This window comes from Peromyscus maniculatus, chromosome 11, assembly GCF_049852395.1.
Source record: "Peromyscus maniculatus bairdii isolate BWxNUB_F1_BW_parent chromosome 11, HU_Pman_BW_mat_3.1, whole genome shotgun sequence".
Lineage (NCBI taxonomy): Eukaryota > Metazoa > Chordata > Mammalia > Rodentia > Cricetidae > Peromyscus > Peromyscus maniculatus.
Genome location: NC_134862.1, coordinates 67,402,729 through 67,422,800, shown reverse-complemented (window position 1 = coordinate 67,422,800; position 20,072 = coordinate 67,402,729). Strand labels below are relative to the sequence as shown.

The window sequence follows — 20,072 nt, the reverse complement described above, 5'->3', positions numbered from 1 at the left end:
GGGAGTTCTGGTTAAGCAAGCAAACAAAATGGGCTGGGACAAATGATTATTGTAACTCAGAAGATTGAAGAAAATGTAATTAGTTCCCTGTCTACTTCCTGTTCCTCAGCCTTTTGACATTCTCTAACCCTCACTCCTAATCCTACACGCAGCCACGAATTTATCCAGTGCTTCCTTATCCTCGCCGGGGGAGGGGGGTGCGGGGGGGGGAGAAAGAAAGCAAGAAGAGGGAAAAAAAGAAAAAGAAAAAAAAAAAGTCGCTGCTGCAAAGCTGGGAGGGTTAACAGAGCTGGTACCCAAGCCTTCCAGCTAGCCAAAGGAGATTGCCGGTAGGCCTCAGAACCCGCCCCCTGCTAGGCTGCCCAGCCAATGGGCGCCTGTGGGGAGTGTGGCGCAGAGTCCTATTGGCTGCCAACCTACGTGCATAAGAAAGAACGAGAGAGGCAGGCAGGGCAGCATTGTTATCTTAAGACACTCATCTGGTGTCTGAGTCTGCAGGTGACACTGGTTAGGTACAGAGCACGGAGTCGGAGTGGGACGCGCCGGGCTGCAGCCTTAGGATGGAATCCGCCTGCCTGCCGAGTGGCTCGCGACTCATCCCGCAGTTCCTCCGCTGAGCTCGGCGTTATCGGGAGGACTTGGGAAATGCACCTGCCGAGCGCTCCGAGGACACCGGCAGGTCCTCAGGCAGCCGAAGGAGCCCAGACGCCTGAAGAACGGTTTCTGCCCATGTGCAAGGCACAGATTTCGGATGACAGGGCGGGTGAGTCTCTTTAGAGTTGAAAAAAAAAAGCAAGATCTTGGTTTCACATCGGTTGAGGAACAGGGGACTCCTCAGTTGGCTTCCCACTTTGCTCACCTCTCCCACGCCGCGTGCGACCCAGCCTAGCGCTGATCCCACTTCACAGATGCTGTGGGTGCCTGGGATGCTCGCTGCTCCGCGGCAAGGCAGCAGCAGGCAAGTGGTCTGACCGCTGCCGCCGCAGCGGCGGCAACAGCAAAGCCCAGAATTGGAGAATTTGAAAAGAGACATCCGTTCCCTCTCTCCAGCTGAGGGGGAGGCTTTCGCATTTCCCCAAAGGAGAAAGAGCCACAAGAAATCATGAAGTAAAAAACTTTGGAAGGCTGCCACTGGAGATGTTGCACAGAAATCGGGCATCTTTTAGGAGTCTCCTCGCAGTCCTTGGTGGTTTGGGGAGCAGCTGATACAGCAAGAAGGGCTTTTGCAAGGATTTAAGGTAACAGCGCAGGGGGTCGTGGGTTTTCTGTATTCCCTTTCACTGTAATTTTGATGAGTCCTCACTCAACCCTCTTGTCTGATGCCTGGCAATTGCAAGCAAAAGGAATAATCCCCATTCCATCCCCTAGTTTCTGTCAGGTGGAGCTCAGCAGTGGACTTTGGGTTTGAGCTGACTCTGGTTTTGCCTCCTGGTGTCGCATGGCTGTCACAGAGCTTGGGCACTCTGCCTGACCTATATTGTGTTTGCCTGGTTTAAGTCCTCAAAGTTAGTGCAACTCCCATTAGCTTTGGAAAATTCGTTCGGGCTCCATAATTGCCGAGGATGACAAGGACTTTTGCTTGCCTAGCTGATGCTGGAGGGAACTGCACAAGGTTCACTGTGTTTGGTGGGGGACCCTAAAGACCTGATATTGTGTTGCACGATACATCTCTGTTCACATGTTCATAAAGCCCAGTGGCATGATTGAGAAGGCAGTCTGTTTCTTCTATGAACATGGGACCAGGGACAAAAATAATTCCTAAGAGTGAACCCCATAGTCTCTCTTGGGTGGTATAGCAGAAGCCCTAATTGATTGGAGACACTAGAAAGAGGGGAATGTTGCTGTGTTGAAGGGGAAGGTCTGCTGATACCCTCTATCGGATTGGCTCCTTGTTCATACACAGTTGAATGTTGCCTGTGGGGTGTGTGTGTGTGTGTGTGTGTGTGTGTGTGTGTGTGTGTGTGTGTGGTGTGTTTTCACAGCTGTATGCAGGGAGCTGGTGCTCACAGAAACACTAAGCATGCGTGCCGAGCCCCTGCCCACACCATGGATGCCTGGAGTGTTCCGGCCCAGGAGGAGGATGAACTTAGGCACTGCTGTGCTAGTCCAGAGGAGTTCTCTCTTCACCAAGCAGTCCTTCTGCATGGTACATATTTATCCAGGGTATATAGACTCAAACCAAATATTAACTAACAATCAACTGGATGCACTGTAACATGACTGGGAAGACCTCTCTGTAAAGAACCATATGTGTGCTTTCCCCTGTCCTGGGAGCAGGTTGCCCTGAAAAGGAACAAATGTGCTAAGAGAATAACAATTATAAAAGATAATCTGGATCTTATTCGACAGGGATGGTGATATGTTAGCCTAGGCCAACCAGAAGAATTAAATGTATATTATGAGTCAAGTATTTCTCCCCCACATTTTTTTCTAAACATGTGCATGCTGTTACCTTTCCTTTCCTTACCCCATGCCCATACACTTAAAAGCTATGCAATGCCAGTATTAACCAGGCAGCTAAAGGATTCTGCTAAATCCCCTGGGGGGCAGTCTGATGACATCAGGCAACAGCTAAAGTGATGCTGGAGTTTGTGCTTTCCCTCTTGATTTCACACAGCTGTATGCATGTTATTTGTTTATGACATGACCCTCTGGAGTTCCTTCTCACTTGGACTGAGTTGCTGTGTCGCACTGAGAGCATGACCAAGCAATGCTGCCATAGTGATCCTATCTTACCAGTACCATAGCTGCCACCTACTCTGGGAAAAGGTGCATGCTTTGCTTCTGCGAGGAAGGATATGATTTGAAAAGAGGCAGAGCCAGGATGCTGTGTTTGAGGGTAAGAGTGCAAACATCAGACCAGAGGCTTCACTGCTGGGAAGCAGCTGGTTTGAAAGGGGTTGACAGCTGGGCTGCAGCCATGGGGAAGACAGAAGCATTCTTGACTCTTACTTCTCTCTCCTCACCAAAAAATAAAAAAATAAAATAAAAATAGAGCTGGGTTTCCTCTCCCAGAATGGAGTGTTGTGTGCTACAGTGTGGAAACAAGAAAGATTGAGGAAGGAACAGCTGGGGAGGACAGACAGACCCTACCCTCCTTATGTTGGCCTGGTTTTGAGGTTGGGAAACATTCTTCTCTTCTTGGACTTCAAGATCATCCCCTTCTGAGTGTTCCTATCTGGCCTCCTGACAGGTTGTTTACCAAGCAGAGCCAGAGGGCACAGAACATCCCTGCGTCATCAACTCCTCCTGATCCCCTTCCCCAAGGTACAGGCTAGCACCTAGGGAGCACCACCTAAGACCTATCCCTCTGAGAGGGTGCTCCAGAATCCCTCTCCACTCACAAACAAGAGGTAATCTGAAGGGACTGGAGGTACTGTGTGGGCACCTTCTGCTGACTGGAATGTTCAGTGTTCAGGTTCCTGGCTGGTGTTTGAATAAACACAGTGTGGTGTTATTTCTGGAGGTTCAATTCTTTCCCTTAAATATTAAGTCTTTGCATACATTTTATAAAGGCCTCCTTTCCTAAAGAGCTGGGAGGATTTACAGAAGTCCTCTAATTAATCCTCACATGGTTTATTGTCTCATTTGTCTTTGGTTACCCTAAGATGTAGAGCTACAGGGTTTCGGCCTCCTTTTTGGAAAGGGAAGAACAGAGCACTCCAGGAGGAGATCTGTCTTACCTCGGTCACACAACAGTAGGGGGATGTCATGGATGGGTCTGGGTCTTATGCTCTTTCACTAGCCTCAGCCCCTATGGGCTTCTTCGAGGGCATAGTTTCATCTCAGTGATGACTTGGTTATTTTATACTTTACAAGACTGGGAGGCTGTGGTGTGACCTGGGGTTCCTCCTCTGTAAGTATGTCAGGGTAGTGAGGGACAAAAGCCTCAGAAAACTTTGTCCTCCATGATTTTGTAGTCTACTTGGGAAAACAAGCCTATATCTGGGCAAAGGTAAATTGATGGTGTAAGTTCTAAACAGAAGCTCAATACAAGAGAAGTCAAAAGGCTGACCTTATTAATCGGCCATTGATCTGCACTGATAATAAGAGCTATCAGTATTCCAAGAAAGGAGAATTAGAATTGAGCTTTGAGAGTTGGGGTGGAATCTTTTTGGGTAGGCAGAGGAGATGAAGGGTTCCAGTTGAGAGAGAAACTCGCTGTTGGACAGGCTGGAAATGTCATGGTTTGCGTGATTCTTTGGGGCCACTTCTCTTACAGTCTGGAAATCCTATACATCTGGTTAACTACATTAAACATGTATGGCCCAGAAGAAGTTGGCCCAAGCCCCAATCACAGGTCTCTGAAATACTGGGCATCTCATTAGGCATCGAAAAAGTTACCTGGCCTAATACCCACTCTCAGATGTAATCCACACACAACAGGAAAAACGTTACTCAATGTCAGAGAGTCTATCCACTTCATATCCAAAAATTTGAACAAGGATGTGGGGAAAGCAGGCAAATTTCAAGAGAACATGAGAAAAATCTTCTTATATTTTAGAATCAGAACCTCTTAAGAGAGAGCTTTGATTTTCCTCCATTTCCTATTTCTCCACCCAAATGTTCCTCTTGGGGTTTACTTGGAGCCGGCAAAATGCCAAAGCCCTTAGGCATTTAGCATTGAGCAGAAGATTTTTCAGTCTTAAGATTCTTGAGCATGCCCATGTACATAACCTCTTGTCTCCTCTTCTCTTCCTCTTTTAATAAAACATATGCTGTAGCAGTCACAAAGGAGGAGGCCACAAAAAAGCAGGAGGGGGTGGGGAGCGGTACTGCCCGCAGCTGTACCACGAGGTACTGTGATTGTTCAGCAGAGCAAGGAAGGGGAGAGGCATCGTGTCAGCCTGGGCAGCACCAAGGGAAGTCTTAGGCTGCTGCTTTCTACCAGGAGAAGGCTCCAGCCAGCTAGCTATGCACACTTGCTCCAGGAATCAGCCTCTCTCCCAGAGCCAAGATCAGGGAGAGCATAGGGCCTGTGAAAAGACAGGCTGCACAGCGATCTTGGTCTTCTCTTGGTTTGAAGCATCATGCAGGCTGCATGTCACTGCATGAATGGCTCCATTCCTAGACTACAGAGTGCTTCCACTGGGCATGGGAAGAGGATGACTTGCCACAATTCGCGCCATGACTTGTGTGAGGTCTGGAGGAAATTCTCTAGGAGCCCAGTCTCTTTTTGGACTTTGGCCCAAGAGTGCAATTGGGGACCAGATCTTCAGAGACATTAACTCTCTCTTGAAGCTCCTCCCCTTAACTATGCTGTTATCCTTGTGTCCACCAGCACCCTTGTGCTAATGACCATGTAGCTGTGCTAAGAGCAGGGCATCTTCTCTCTTTACTTGCTGAGGCATCTACTGCCATTTTGGGCCACATGCTGTGTGGTTCATGAAACCCTGCTCTGTTTCAGAGGGAAGGGGCAGAAGGCTCAGTTATGCAGGCTGCAGAGGGCTAGCCTTCTTTGAATATGCTGGTACAGGTTGGTCCTCTTTAAATTATCACTCTGTTAGGCAGATCTTCAATGGCTAATCCAGTCCCATTATTTATTTTTCTAAAACCCACTTGCAATGCTAAAACACCTGAGTTGCCAGACTTTGTAAAGTGAGGAACTATTACAAACAAAATCTACCCATGAACTGTACAGGTAGCCCAGGAGCTCTGGAAATGTATGTTGGGATCATAAAATGCACCTTGGATTGGAAAGATTTACTTTTTAAAAAACTATATAAGGGACTAGGTGTGTAAGTCAGTTGATAATAGTGCTTGCCTCGCACGCCCAAAGTCCTGGTATTTATCTCTGGCATCACATAAACCAGGCATGGTGATACACACCTGGTAATCCTACTACTTAGGAGGTGGAGGCAGGAGGAAGAGAAGTTCAAGGTCGTCCTCAACTGTATAGAGAATAAGAGGCCTGCAAGGGATATAGGAGATGCTGTTTCAAAGAAGAAAAAAAAAAAATCCTACATGCACACATGAAAGCAATGTAAGAGTATCACTCGTTTTACACCTATCTTAGGTTAAAATGATATGCTGGGTTAAATAGCCTCCTGTTAGTTCTGCTCATTTCTTTTTGAGTTTTTAAGACAAGTACCAGACGTTGCCTTTCTTTTAGACTGTGCTGGCCAGGCCCTGCAGAGAAGTGGCTGGTTAATGGCAGAAAAAAGGGCAAAGCTTGAGACAGGAGGAGCCAGAGACATAAAAAGAGAATGTGGAGGGTGAGGTCAAGACCAGCCCAGAGGGAGCCTCTGGGCATGGATTTCTGAAATTTAAAAGCAAGGAACACAAATAGCTTACATGGCCTATATTTATTTGAGGAGGGACCTAGCTAACTGTGACTCAGCCCACTGGAAGCATTTACGAATCAATGCAACTCTCAGCTCATATGCCCAGAGAGAGTTGGGGAGAGGCCTCATGGTTTCACCCATTTTCTTTTTCCTTTTTCTTTTTCTTCCTTTTTTCTTTTAAGTGGTGTTGGTAGAAATAACTGAGTGAGTGACCTTCAGGGTCCCTTCCAAAGCATCCCCTTCTCTCTTATCTCTGCTACCACAAGACCTCCCTTTCCATGAGTTTTTCAATTTTCAAAACAGACATGTTTTGGTGTGGTAGGGAGACAGAAGAGCCACCACTGTGTTTTAAAGATTATTTACCAAATTATCAATTAAAATGGGAAGACAGGAGGATCAAATTTTATTTGTTGTTTGCAGATTGGAATACTATAACCCCTTCATCATTCTTATGCTATTATTGCTAGTCATTAAGATAAGGTTTGGGAAAAAAAGATAAGGTTTGGACATGCCTAGAACTTGTGATATTTACTTAGCCTTCTATCATTTTTGAAAATATTTTCCCAAGCTGTATTTCACCTGATTCACACAACACTCCTGAGGGGCAATTATTATCTTTCTCCTATGTTTTCTGTGATCTGTCTCCAAATTACCCTTCTGACCTGTTTCCTCATCCTCCTCTTTATATGCTATTCATTCAGTCTTGCTTGCAGTTCTTAAATATGAACCACGAGAAAGAGGCATTACTACCTCTTACAGGCTTGTCTCAGCACCTATAAGCACAACTGTGTTCCCTCTCTTCGTTCTCAATGAGAAATAGGGCAGAGTACCAAATATAGCTCCAGTACATTGTAGACATTCAGCAAATGTTATGCCCATTTCCTGCTAAAGATCTCTGAATTGATACCCTCATGGTTTGAGTATCCCAAACTAGACTCGTAGTCATTTCTTTCGCCCAATACCTGCTTCAGCAAATGACACAATCAGACCTCCAGAAACACGATAAAGAAATGTGAGGTTGGGCTTAATGGAACACATCTGTAATCCTGGCATTGGGGAGGAGGGGAAAGCAGAAGGGGCAATGAAAATCCAAGGCCAACCTCTTCTACACAGTGAACTCCAGGCCAGCCAAGACTAGCAAGACTCTGCTTCACAAAACAAAGGCTAGGGAGATGCTTCATTGGGTAAGAGAGCTTGCTTTGCAGACTTGAGGACCTGAGTTCAAATCCCCAGCACCCACGTGAAAAGCAAACAGTCAAAACCAACCCAGCATCGCTGCGTCTGTCAATGCAGTATTGGGGAATGGAGACAGGCAGATATGGAGGGCTCACACACCAGCCAGCCCATCTGAAGTGACAAGCTTCTGGTTGAGTGAGAGATCCTGTCTCAAAGCAGTAAGGTAGGGAACCATCCAGGAAGATATTAGACATCCTATTCTGGGCCCCTGCATCTGAACACGTGGGCCTGCATACCCCTACACTAACATGTACCTACAACACCATACACACAACAACAGATAACCAAACCAAACCAAAACCAAAAAGGTGAATTATACTGGCCCTTTACTTTCTCTCCCACTGTTCCCCACTCTCATCCAATCAATCAGCAACCCTGGAAAAGGTGTTTCTAGTGACTTCTGGAAGCCTTGCACTCCTTGTCACCTCCCACCCCCACCCCATTCTCTGAAGTCAGACACTCCTCTCTTCTTGCCTGGACCTCCCTTCTTTTGCTCTCCCTGGTTCCTGCCTGGAGGGCTAGCCAGGTCTGCTTCCTCCTTGCAGTCAGAGTGATATTTCACAATGGTAAATTTGATTATGCCTCCCCTCTCCTTGCAATTCTCCTGTGGCTCCCCACGAGCATCAGAATGAAATCCAGATTTCTTAGCCTGACAAACAGAGCTCCTTCATGAGCTGGTCCTCAGCCTCTCTGTGTCCCCATCCTCTAACCCTTTGCACCGCAGCCTGCAGGGAAGCCCTGGCCCTCTGGCCCTTAGCTGTACCGTGGTGTTTTCCGGCAGCGGCCTCCCTCTGCTGTCCTAGTCTCTGCTTCCTGAGGGGTTACTGAGATTCAAGACTCTGTAAACATTATCTCCTCTGCGAAGGCTTCTCAGAGACTCTGGGACAGAATTAATTGCCTCTTTCTCTATACTCCTACACTTCTTGCTCAAATCTTCTCCCTCACTATATTCACAACAATGTAATGATTTGTTTATGTGGTTTGAGCAGTGGGGTTGAGATTGGGTTCTAAGACACAGTTCTTAGGAAGTACTGAATACAGGGAGCATGTTATTGGAAAACAAGCCCTGCTCCCTAGCACAAGAGATTGAGCAGAGGCCAGAAGTCACCAAAGCCTTGTCATCTAGGCGCTTCCATTCTGGAGGGAAAAATGTAGCACTATGGCTCTTTTGGCCATTGCTGATAATGGCTAACACTTTTATAGCATTTATGTGTCAGGTCCTGCACTGAAGACTTTCTATGCATCAATTCGTTTACTTATCATAGTGATCCTATACACTAACTTTATCCTTTCCATCTTATATAAGATCAACTGGAATTTCAGAGAAGTGTAACAACTAGGGTTAGAGAGACGGCTCTGTAGTCAAGAGTGTGTGCTGCTCTTCCAGAGGGCCTGAGCTCAGTTCCCAGAACCCCTGTTGGGCAGCTCACAACTGCTTGTAACTCCAGCTCTAGAGGGTCTAACACCACCTTCTGGCCTCTCTGAGCATCTGCACACACATGACACACATGTACAAAGGCAAACACATGCATACACATAAATAAAACATACAAATAAATATGTTTAAGAGAGAAAGAGGGAAAAAACTACTAGTTCAAGGTCACAACAGCTACTATGTCTGGGAGCTCACATTCCACAAAGTTTAGGTCCTGAGTCCACAGGTTTCAGTATGGTCTTCAAAAAATAATCATACAAGCAAGCAAATAAATGGGACAATTTCAGATAGTGATAATAGAAAAGAAAAAATAGGATATTGTAGGAGAGCATGACTGGGTAGTGTTCAGGGAAGGACTTTTATAAGAGGTAGCATTTAATTTGAGGTGTGACTTGTCCAAGAAAGGTAGATAGGGATGCATCTGGATGGAGGATATGGATGAATATGGGCATCAAAAGAGGGAACAAGGGTACCTGAAGTTCCTGTTGATGTGGTCCAACCCTCACCCTGGAAGCGCCCGATTCAGTCTAGGGAGTCTAGGGAGTAGTGAATAGTCCAGATGCTTCCAATCTCCCCTCCACCAGCCCATTGGTTCCTCTTGTTCATCCAGGTGAAGACATGACTCATAAGGTGTACAGCTCGCTGCTCTTGACAAGGGTAGAAAGAGAGGACACTTGAACACGTGCGTGTGCGCGCGCGCGCGAGCACACACACACACACACACACACACACACACACACACACACGCACCATGGCTTTGATGAACCACTTTATTTTACTTCTCTCCTGTGAACCAAGTGTCACTCAGAACCTTAGCAAAGTGACAAGCACAGCAAAGGCTGGAGACAACCCAGAGGTCTGCGCAAAAGGGAAAACGCAAATTATTTTTTAATGAGATGAAAAGTGAATTGGACTAGAGGGAGAAATGGGAATTTGGTCCAGGAGGGGCATGCAGAGGGGAAGGCAGCGTATAAGATGTTCACAGATTGCTGAGTGGCAGCCTGGTCGTGATTTCCGTCTTCATGTACATCCACATCATATATCTATGTATTTGCTTGTTTCCCTGACCCACTTTGGGAAATTTTTATAACTGAAAGTTTAAGAAACGATTTGGAGAGCAGGTAAAACTTAGCTGGAACAGGTTCACAACTATTTTAAGATACATCTTAAAATGGTAAAAAAAAATATACTAGGCTCATTCTGGGTTGTAATATCTCACTTAATTTTTATTCTTAACTTATGAAGTGAGTGCCATTCCTATTTTGTAGACCAAACCCAGTAAAGTGCAAAGGACCTACTCAGGTTCTAATTACTGTACCAGGTTTTCTGACTTTCACACTGGGAAGCTCTGAGAGCCATCGGGAGAAGAGAGGCCACCAAGTTCTGGGCCAGACCAGCTTCAGTCCTGTTTTGGTTACTGGCCGGCTGTGTGACATCAACTTGTTTATATAACTTTTATGAAGCTACAAGTATCTCCATCTAACAAAATGGAAATGATAACATCTCCTGAGTATTAGAGACAATGAATGAAAAATATCCACAAAGTACTTGCCTCAAAATAGGCATTCAGAAAATGGTCGCTGCTGTTTCTGTGTCTCCAAATATGAGTGCTTGAAAAATGCTAGCTTCCACGGAGGGCAAAGTTGGGACCCAGACATAGCCAATGAGGGCCGATACTACCTCCACCTTCTGTTAGGGGCAGTGAACCAGGTATTCCCTAAGAATCATTCCCAAGTACCAACTCCCAAGCTATTGCTTTCCAGACACTTTCTCTTCTAATCATGTGACAAACCATCTTAAATGGGTTATTTTCTGTTTACTGATAAGACAATTGAAGTTCCCAGAGATTAAATAACCCATCCAAGGCCTCCCAGTTTGGATGAGGCAGAATTCTTGACCCTAAATCTATCAGATGTAAAAGCCATTTGCTCAAACATTAGACTCTGCAATATATCCTTGTCTCACGTTGTGTCCTAGGAAAAGGGTGTCTCAGTGGTCACAGTAAGAGGAGCTACTCAAATATCTGAGCTGATGTTTCATGAGTGTGACAGAAGCATTCTTACACTCTGGAAGGATTCCTAGGAGCAGGCCACCAGGGCTGATGTATGGTAAAAATACAACCTAAAGGGAACACTTGTAGGTGCAAAAGCAGGCAAAACAAACCAAAACAGAAACCCAGACAAAACCCGAAAGAGTTTCTAGTGCAAAGGTTTACACATCCCGTGCAATTAGTACAGCAGGCTGAATATTTCAAGTGTCACAATTTCTGAATACAGGTGTGTTACAGTTTTTCAAAAGATCAAGGCTTTGAAAACAAAGTTGGAGATGAGTATCCTTAGGCTTGGAGGAAAGGTTTCCTGAACTACACAAGATTTTTAACCTTTTGGGAAAGCAAGAGACTTTCATTAATAAGGAGACCTTCATCTAGAATCCTAATGCAGCCAGTACATGTGGAAGGCTCTGGTTGGAACAGACCTAGGTGCCTGGAGCTGGATCATCCCACGCTTCTTTCCTCAGTCAAGAGTTCTGCCCAAGGCACCTCCTTGGAGTTTTAAAAGCTCCTTGAAAAACACACTGAGAAGCATGCACTATAGAAATCCTTCAAAAAGCAAGACTTGCCATTTGTTTAAAATAATAGGTGACATATTAAAATTGATCATAAAATGTAAGACCTTTGCCAACTCAGACACATCTGTGACATTCAGTGAGACTAGGACAAATTACTGCTCTCCCTTATTCTCAATGATTGAGAATGCATGAAATTCAATGTCTATGAATAAACACCTGCTGTGTGCCAGGAACTGTACCAGACACTAACTACGATACATGTGCAATCTCCCTTTATTCCAACCCCCTTCCCCCTGTGGAGTGCATCTCACTGTTCTCAATTTGAAAATGAGAAGAATCGAGTAAGGAGAGCTCCTTGACACTGATCTGAGATCTCGCCAGTAGGAGAATAATGGTACTGGGAATTTTCATTTGTTTGTTTTCAGACGAGGTCTCAGTGTGTAATTCTGGCTGGCCTGACTTGGAATTTGTTAAGTAGACTAGAGTGGGTCTCAAAGAGATTCTCCCAAGTCTCGGCTTCCCCAAGTGCTAAGATTAAAGATATGCCTGGCATCCCCCCACCATGCCTGGCCGTGTTGGGATATTAAGGGTGGGTAGAGTGGATTAGCATGTCTGACTAACCCCTGAAGATTCTATATCAGATGGAAACAACATTAGCCTACCTCGAAGTTTCTTAGTGGAGACCAACATGCTTCAGTTATGAGGTTGGACTTTGTTTTCACAAGGCTTTCCTATCCTCACAGACTCATGCTGTGGGTCCCCTGCCTTTCCATTCTTGACCCTGTAGCTCAGGGGCGGCCTGTTCATCAGGGTCAAGGCCCAGTGGCGGCCACGGTTTGAGGGTATCCACCTCCGTTCCTCACTTGGGGGGTTCGTGCAGGGTGTAACATCCTGAGCTGGAGGTAGTCTGGCTGCGAGCACAGACACCAGTGAAGCTTCAGCCTTGAGAGTTGAGTTACTTCGAGTGTGTAGGGTATGGATCCAGAGAAGTCCTCCCAATCCCCTTGAGATATAGAAACGCCTAGGCGGTAGATAACAACTGCAGGGGCCGCTCATTTCTGCCTCCCCTTCGCTGTATCCGGCCACTTAGCATACTGTAAATATGTTGTCAGACAAGGTACGGGCGCAGGTGATGAGCAGCGTTCCTGTGGGTGATAGGTCCTCAGAGGCTTCCTGAGCTCCGTGCCTCTTCCACAATCTTGGCCCTTTGGGATTTGAGACTCAGGAATCACAGAATAAGGTCAGCATCCTCCTGAAGCCTCCGGGCTCTGGAGACCCCTAGAGGCAAAAGCCTGTGTTACAACACCACCACCCCCCCCCACCCCCACCCCCCCCCCACCCCCCCCCCACCCCCGCCTCCAAGCTGAGAAGGTTCTTGTCTAGAGGTGGCTGGCCTTATATGAAGTACACTTCTAGTAAGCTCCCAAGGCATAGCCGGGCACACATGCGTGCGCGTGTGTGCGTGGGTGTAGAGGAGTGGGAAAGGCTGGCTACGTTTGTAGAAGCAATCCTGTCCAGAACTAAGCCGATTAGGTCCGGTCCCTTCTCTGCCTGCCTGAGCCACGCTTCTTTGTGCCCAATAGGCAGCATTTCTCTCAGCCCCTGCTGAGCCCCTTGGCAACCCGGAGGCTGCCACTTTCGGCAACTCCCTACCACCTCCACCAAGAAGATAGTTTCCCTGGGGCCCCTTCACACCTCGCAGTATCCTGATCAACTCATTTGTACCGAGGTATTAATGACTAATAATGTTTTAATGTGCTGCCCTCCCAATTAACACTGGAGCATTTCAAGAGAGAAATTCACGGGTTTTAATCCAAGTGAAAGTCCCATGTTTCCCCCTTTTCAGAAATATTACAAGCCCCTCAATGTGCAGAATAGACAGTGGCCTGGATAACAGCCACTTCTAGCAAGGCATTAGAAGGCACTGTATAGAAGCTTGCAAAGAATTGTTCAACAGAGGCCTTCTCCAATGCACACACACTCCTTAAAGATAACACCTATCTACATAACCTTCATCAGAAGAAGAAAGCTGGTGGTGTCTCGACATAAAAAAAAAAAAAAAACCTAGATGCTTAATGAGTTTTCATTCATTCATGGGAAAGACCTTAGTCATTGAGAAGAGAGGCTCAGGTACCACTAAAGGGAGTACACTTCTTTGGCAGCCTGTTAGGACGTGATCATGTGTTCTTGCCCACTTACTTTACCACACAAGCCTCAGTGCATGCAACTATAAAATGGATGTAGCAAAATTCACAGCCCAGGATTGCTTGGGGGCATGAAATATTGCAGAATTGCCACCTATAATGGCTAGTGTTTGAAGAATGCCCACTCTGTGATAGTTCTATTCCTAATCTTACTTTTATTTTTATGATTTCCCCCACTATCTTAAGCTTCCAGTGCAGAGCAGCATGCAAATGCTGTATTTATTGATCACTCGGAAGATTCACCAGCACTCCAGCCTCCTAGGCGTGGTTGGTTTGGTAATGAACTGGATCTCTTTCCAGATGATGGCACTGTATGAGATTTTTTTTGCCCTCTGCTTGGTTTCTTTAAATGTATCTGACAAATGCAGTGAGTGAAATGGATTTGGCAGTGAGTTAGAAAGACTTAATGCATTTTGGAAAGGGGGGAAAAAAGCCATAACAAAACCTGGTTTGTTTTTGTGATATATGGTTCATGTGATATGACAAAAATCCATTTTTATGCTTAGGAAAATTGGCTAATTTTAAAACAGTTGACACATGCCATATGCATATAGAGTAATGATAGATTTTGCGCAGGCAAACAACAGAAGAGCACGGGGCTAGAATATCTGCTGGGACTTTCATCAGTTAAATTCTTAGTTTATGGCAAACCTGCCCTGCATAAGAGTGAGGAGGGACACAGAAAATGGACTCATGGTGGCCTCAGGTGCTTGAGTCAGACATTTGGCTATAAAAATACCATCTACCAAGAGTGGAACACAGACACTGTGTTTTCATAAACTGAGTGAGTAGAGAGAGGAAGCTACCTACACAGCAAGCTTTATGTGCCAGACATTGAACAGTTCTTAAAGCTATTAGCTGAAAAGGGGGTGCAAACGATGAAAGGGACAAGGGGCGTGAAAGTGGTTACAACTCCTGATTTGGGTTTCTGAGCTTTTTCTGGTCATTTCTCTTGTTGGAACCATGTACAGCATTTGACTCCTAGACACTACTTTAAATGTGCCGTGAGGTCCTCCTGTAAGGAGTTCTTCATAAATCTGTGCATCAGTTAGAAGCCCAGGCCCTTGTGCAGTCTGGTCTGCTGGACTCAAAGCATTTTATTTTATTTTATTTCATTTTATACATTTCAAGACATGATTTAATTAGTGAGTGCAGAAAAAAAAACAAGGCAGAGAGCTTAGAGGTTTATGGTCAAGTCTTCAGGACTCAGCAGTTTGACATTCTAATCCTGTTATTTCTCACCTTAAACTGAACAGAGTCAGCAGTCGGATTTCCTTCTTCCCATAACTCATTAGTTATTACGTTTTCTTTCCTTTTGCCCTTATTTCCCATCCTTTGCTTTGTGAGCCTCTTTTCTCTGGTCCTCCACTGCACCCTCTCTCCCTCCTCAGGATACCATCAAACAAACAAGGCCAATGTCTTGATGGTTCATTTGTGACTAGACCAAGTAGAAGAGAAATTTTTCCGGACACATCTTGCCTTCCAGAATAAGTCCCTTGTCCTCTGGTGGACCTGACCACAAAGGTGACTACAGTCAATGTCCCAAAGTGACATAAAGGAGGGGGAGTAAGCAGTGTGCTGCCTCCCTTCTCAGTCACAGACAAAGCGCTCTGAAGGCAGAAGTTGAGGCTTGTCTATCAGCTTAGCGCCTCCTTCCTGGCACAATGTCAGTCACTGGGAAGACTTCTTCATTCACAAAATTAACAGAACAAAGCAAACACTGCACAGATCTCACTATTTATCTCACCACACCCATTTTTATGAAAGTATGACTTGCTGAAAAGTCACCAAGCATCCTTTCTATAGAGGGTATTCAATATTCAGAACCTCAAATTTATAGAAGTGTAAAATTTGGGAAGGTTCTCCTGTAAGGCAGTGGCTCTCAAATTTTAATGTGCACCCGGGGAGCTTATTAAAATGCAGCATCTCCAGTGCCTTCCCCAAGGACTCTGATTCTCTAGGTCTTACCTGAAATGCAGAAAGCTACATTTTAACACGCACATGATGTAAAGACTACACATTGAAAAACACCATTTTAGACTAACTGAATAAAATTATACCCAGATTCTGGTTAATAGACTGAGTGTCCCTCAATTGGTTAATAGGTGTCAAATAGGGTGAAGGATTCTATGATTAGAAAGGTTGGAGGAACATCATTGTGTCCCAAATACACTAAGAGGTTTGCTGTCCATGAGAAAGGAACATGTTTACCTAAATAGTCCATACATATATGTATACATGTACGTATATCTTAAAACTTTCATTTATTTTATTGCTGAACACCTCTTAAATGTTGAGGAATTTGATATGGAAAGTATTGCCCATAGGGAGTAGGGAACTCTTACAGGACAAGAGTGGTATTGCAAGCCAGCTGTATTACTCCAATTACCTTAAGGAGGGAGTGTGGAGTTGGGAGATTCACTAGCCATGGAGGATAGCCTACAGTCTGGAGAAGTGTTTGTGAAAGCAGTCATCATTTGTTAATCATTTGATATTTGCAGGCACCATTCTCTCTTTTTAATTATGTATTAACTCACTTTATTCTCAGAACAATCTTATGAGTCAGACTCTTTTGTTATCCCCATTTCACTAAGACCCTGAAAGGTTAATAGTGTGCTAATGATCATGAAGTTACCAAATGGCACAATGGGACTTGAACATGGGGAGCTCTCTCTGGAAAGCCTATCCTGTTAACTGCTTTATCAGGCAGCTCTTCTGGGAGCAAGATCCTGGAAATTATGGCCAGCAAAGAGTGAAAGGTCCTGGTAGACCTGTTTTATCCAGGAACCATGATGCTTCAGTCTTTCTGGACAGATTTCTGTAGGTGAAGACCTGTGATCATGGACCTTCATTCCTCAGAGAAATTATTATAATGACTATCAAAACCCCAAAAGATTTTGCTGCACTTAAACACAAAATATGCTCAGTAAAACAACCTGACAAGAATGATTCATGGAGAGCCATTAGGTACAGAATCTTATGCCTATGAAATCCCAAACTGGGTTGACGATCTGGCCATCCTGCTGACACCTTGATAAAAACAACAGTAACCTGGCCCTTGTTACCTCCTACATTCTCAGTCGATTCAGGGGGTATTCCTGCATGGCAAAAAGAAATAAATTTCCAATGATGGGGTTTCAGAGAAAGGTTTCAGCAGTTGTACTTGAGTCTTTGGGGAATCAGGCTTCTTAGCACACCATGGTTACACCCAAGTGATGTGGCTCCTCTGTGTCAACAGTTTCCCACTCCAGGACATTGAATCCATACTTTAACAGAAACTGTTTACAGCACATCCACTTGTCTGACTCACCATCAGTTATCACCTCCTAAAGCCCAACTAGAGACATGTGATCTTGTCCCGGCTACTTTGTCTCCCACTGTGAACTTGTTCCTCTGGTCTCTGAGGCCCCTGACATCAAAGAAACCAAGCAGAAACTTCTTCTGTCTCAAATTAAACAGGCACATTTACCCAGATGAGTTCTCATTCTATCTCCCTTTGGATAAAAACTCACTTACACGTGCTGAACTCAGAGTCAAAAGTGAGGAGAGAACTTGCCATACCTCTCAGCTTCCTATGAAACATAAAGCATCAGCTTACAAAGAGGGGAAAGAAACTTCAGAGCTCCCCAACCTCTCCCGTGCATGGCCCTATCTTCTCTCTGCTGGTGGAAGGTCAATTTTCTATTCTCCATAATTTATCATTTTAAGTGGTGAAGACTGTGGACTCTGGGTGCTGGGCTAGCCATGGATTTATCACTGTTGGTTGGAGCTGAGTGATGGATGTTTGTGGATTAGCAGAATCATTTTGTTATTTTAATATATGCATAGCTAAATAATTTTAAAAGATTAGAAATCAGTCTGTGGACCCTGGAGTAATAAACTCTTAAGTTGTACTTCCAGCAAAGCACTATCATTCTGTTACCTGAGACCAATAATATATATCATAGATTATATATATATTATATATATATATTTCCTGGAACCATATATATATATATATATATATATATATATATTTGTTCTAAGACTTCATTATCTCATTAATAAAGTAGATATAACATCTTCCTCTGAGGGTTATTGTGACAATTAAATTAGATGGTGGGGCAAGTGCAGCTCTATGATTGGATCATATTTGACTAATAATAACTATGACCCTTGTAGTTATTATTGTCTTTGTAGTTAGTATCATCTGCTAAGTTCCTTACAGCAAGTACCATGACTTAGTCAGCTCTATAGCCATATTCATTCTATATTGTTCAATCTGAGTTTATATAACGAAAACAACAAATACATACTGAGTTCCTTTGAGGCACCAGGAGCTAGGAAAATAGAAATGAACAAAAAAGATTAAAATAAAATTCCTGCCCTGTTGAAGCTTATATTTTAATGGTGGTAGGAAGACAGACAATGAACAGAACATGTAGTACATAAGTTTTTTGTTTTGTTGTTGCTGTTGTTAGACGGTAATAGATTGTATATGGCAACAACATAGCAGAAAAGCCTGGAGCTCCAAAGAGGACTGTAAGATTTTACTACATTCAGGTTGGTTCTCAAAACGGTGACATTTGTACAAAGACTGGAAGTTTGGAAATCATGTGGATATCTGAATTTCCACTGTGGGAGACCCACTCCCACATTCCACTCCCTCAGGGTACTCCTGAGAAGGGCTGAAGTGAGAAATGTTTAGATAGAAGGAAAGAGGGGAGAGGATCAAACCCGGTATAGCCTTGAGAGGTCCTGGATCTTATCCACAGGCCCCTTCCATCTCTTCTAAAGGGCTATTGATAGGAATGCCAAGGAGTAGAGCAAAGACCTCCCCTTAGCTCAGCCAAGTATAGATTCTTCCAATCGTCTAGTAACCATGCACAAAGTCAAACAATTCTCTAATGCAGGCCTGTCCACATTACACACAGTGGAAAATTGGTGGATTTTGTCTAATAACTGTCCCATGACGGTCTGTGATGTCTATTTCTCTCATATACTGCCTCTTACCTTCTGAAGTTTTCTCCTTCTATCTCACTACAAGCTCCTTGAGAGTTTAAAGCTTACATTGTATTTTCCATCTCTGTCTGCTCACAAAGTTCCCGACTTGGTGCTGTGTGCAGGTTAAGAAATCACTCATTGTTTATGGGAAGCAAATCCACCGGTATTTCCTGGAAATTATTATTTAAAAGTAAAAACTTCAGTATATACATTTAGAGTAAAACTTACCCATTAACATATGCTTACAGAACTTACAGAACACTCACCTTCTTTATGCTGTGCTTGCTTGATATTTTCAACAAAGCTAACCCAAGTCAAACTGCACACTAACTGTGGAGAAATCTGCAGTTCCAGAGGGTTCTGGCAGAAATGAAGAAGGGTAAAATGTGGGAAGGTGAGTGAGAGACACAAATGATCTTCCTAGACAGCCCTAACACTCACAAAAAGTTTCAAATGTCTTCATGTAGTTCTAAATTGCAGTTGAAACTTGGCTTTAAAGGAAATTATAGTTCTAGGTAGATTTAACCTCAAATCCAAAGAAATCATGGAAGACCATTAGGAAAGAAGCTAATAAGAAGGAAAATTTGGATTTTTTAAAAATGATATGATCACAAACATTTTGCTAGTCAGTCAACTGAAATGTGAACTCTGTTGATCAACAAAGCCTTTCAGGTCACTGCATCTGTGAGTAACTGATGTCCCAGCATTGATTCCAGGACATCTCTCTTCTGGCCAAGCCCATGTGTCTTGACTGTCATGGGGAGGTGACAGAATGGTTCATTTGGCTGACATGCTCTTCCACAGAGGAACTACAGTCAACAGCAGCAAATTATCTCTAGGATGGTAAATTGCCTTCAGGCTAGTTACAGATCCAAACAATCAGAAATACTAATCGTTCCTCCTGCACACAGCCCTGCCCTGTCTGATGCTCAGGAATCTTTTGATCTTTTACCTCCAGCAATCACTTCAATATAAATGCTTCTCTACTTGGGAACTAGGGAACATTGATCATTGTTTTAAACAGAGGCCTCTCTACATTGAGATGTTTTGTCCTGAAAGAGCCTGATGGAGTAACACATTGTACAGCTGTCACTCTCTAGAGAGACCCTCACAAAAGCAGGTTGTCTATCTCCTGTCTCCTAAGGCAAACTCATGAATAAACCATCTTAACATTAAGTCATGTGCATAAATAATTTAAGATAGGCTTGTGAAGGGAAAAGAAAAGAGAATACTATGTAGGACACTAATCATATCACCAATGTGCTCTCAGATGAGATTTGGGATTGTCCTTAGAGTTTGGTAACAGGTGTTACATGAGATCCCACTGAACAGAAATCCCATCATGCCTTATTATCCTCTTTC

The 20,072-nt window shown here is 44.2% G+C and overlaps 1 protein-coding gene across 1 annotated transcript in view; it reads left to right on the top strand.

Moving 5' to 3' along the window:
• Positions 1-420: 420 nt before the first annotated feature.
• Brinp2 (BMP/retinoic acid inducible neural specific 2) overlaps positions 421-20,072 on the top strand; it is a 101,091-nt gene continuing 81,439 nt past the window's right edge. The window contains exon 1 of the mRNA XM_076547784.1: positions 421-1,238. The gene's annotated coding sequence lies outside the window, so the exon portion shown is untranslated. The remainder of the gene's footprint in view (positions 1,239-20,072) is intronic.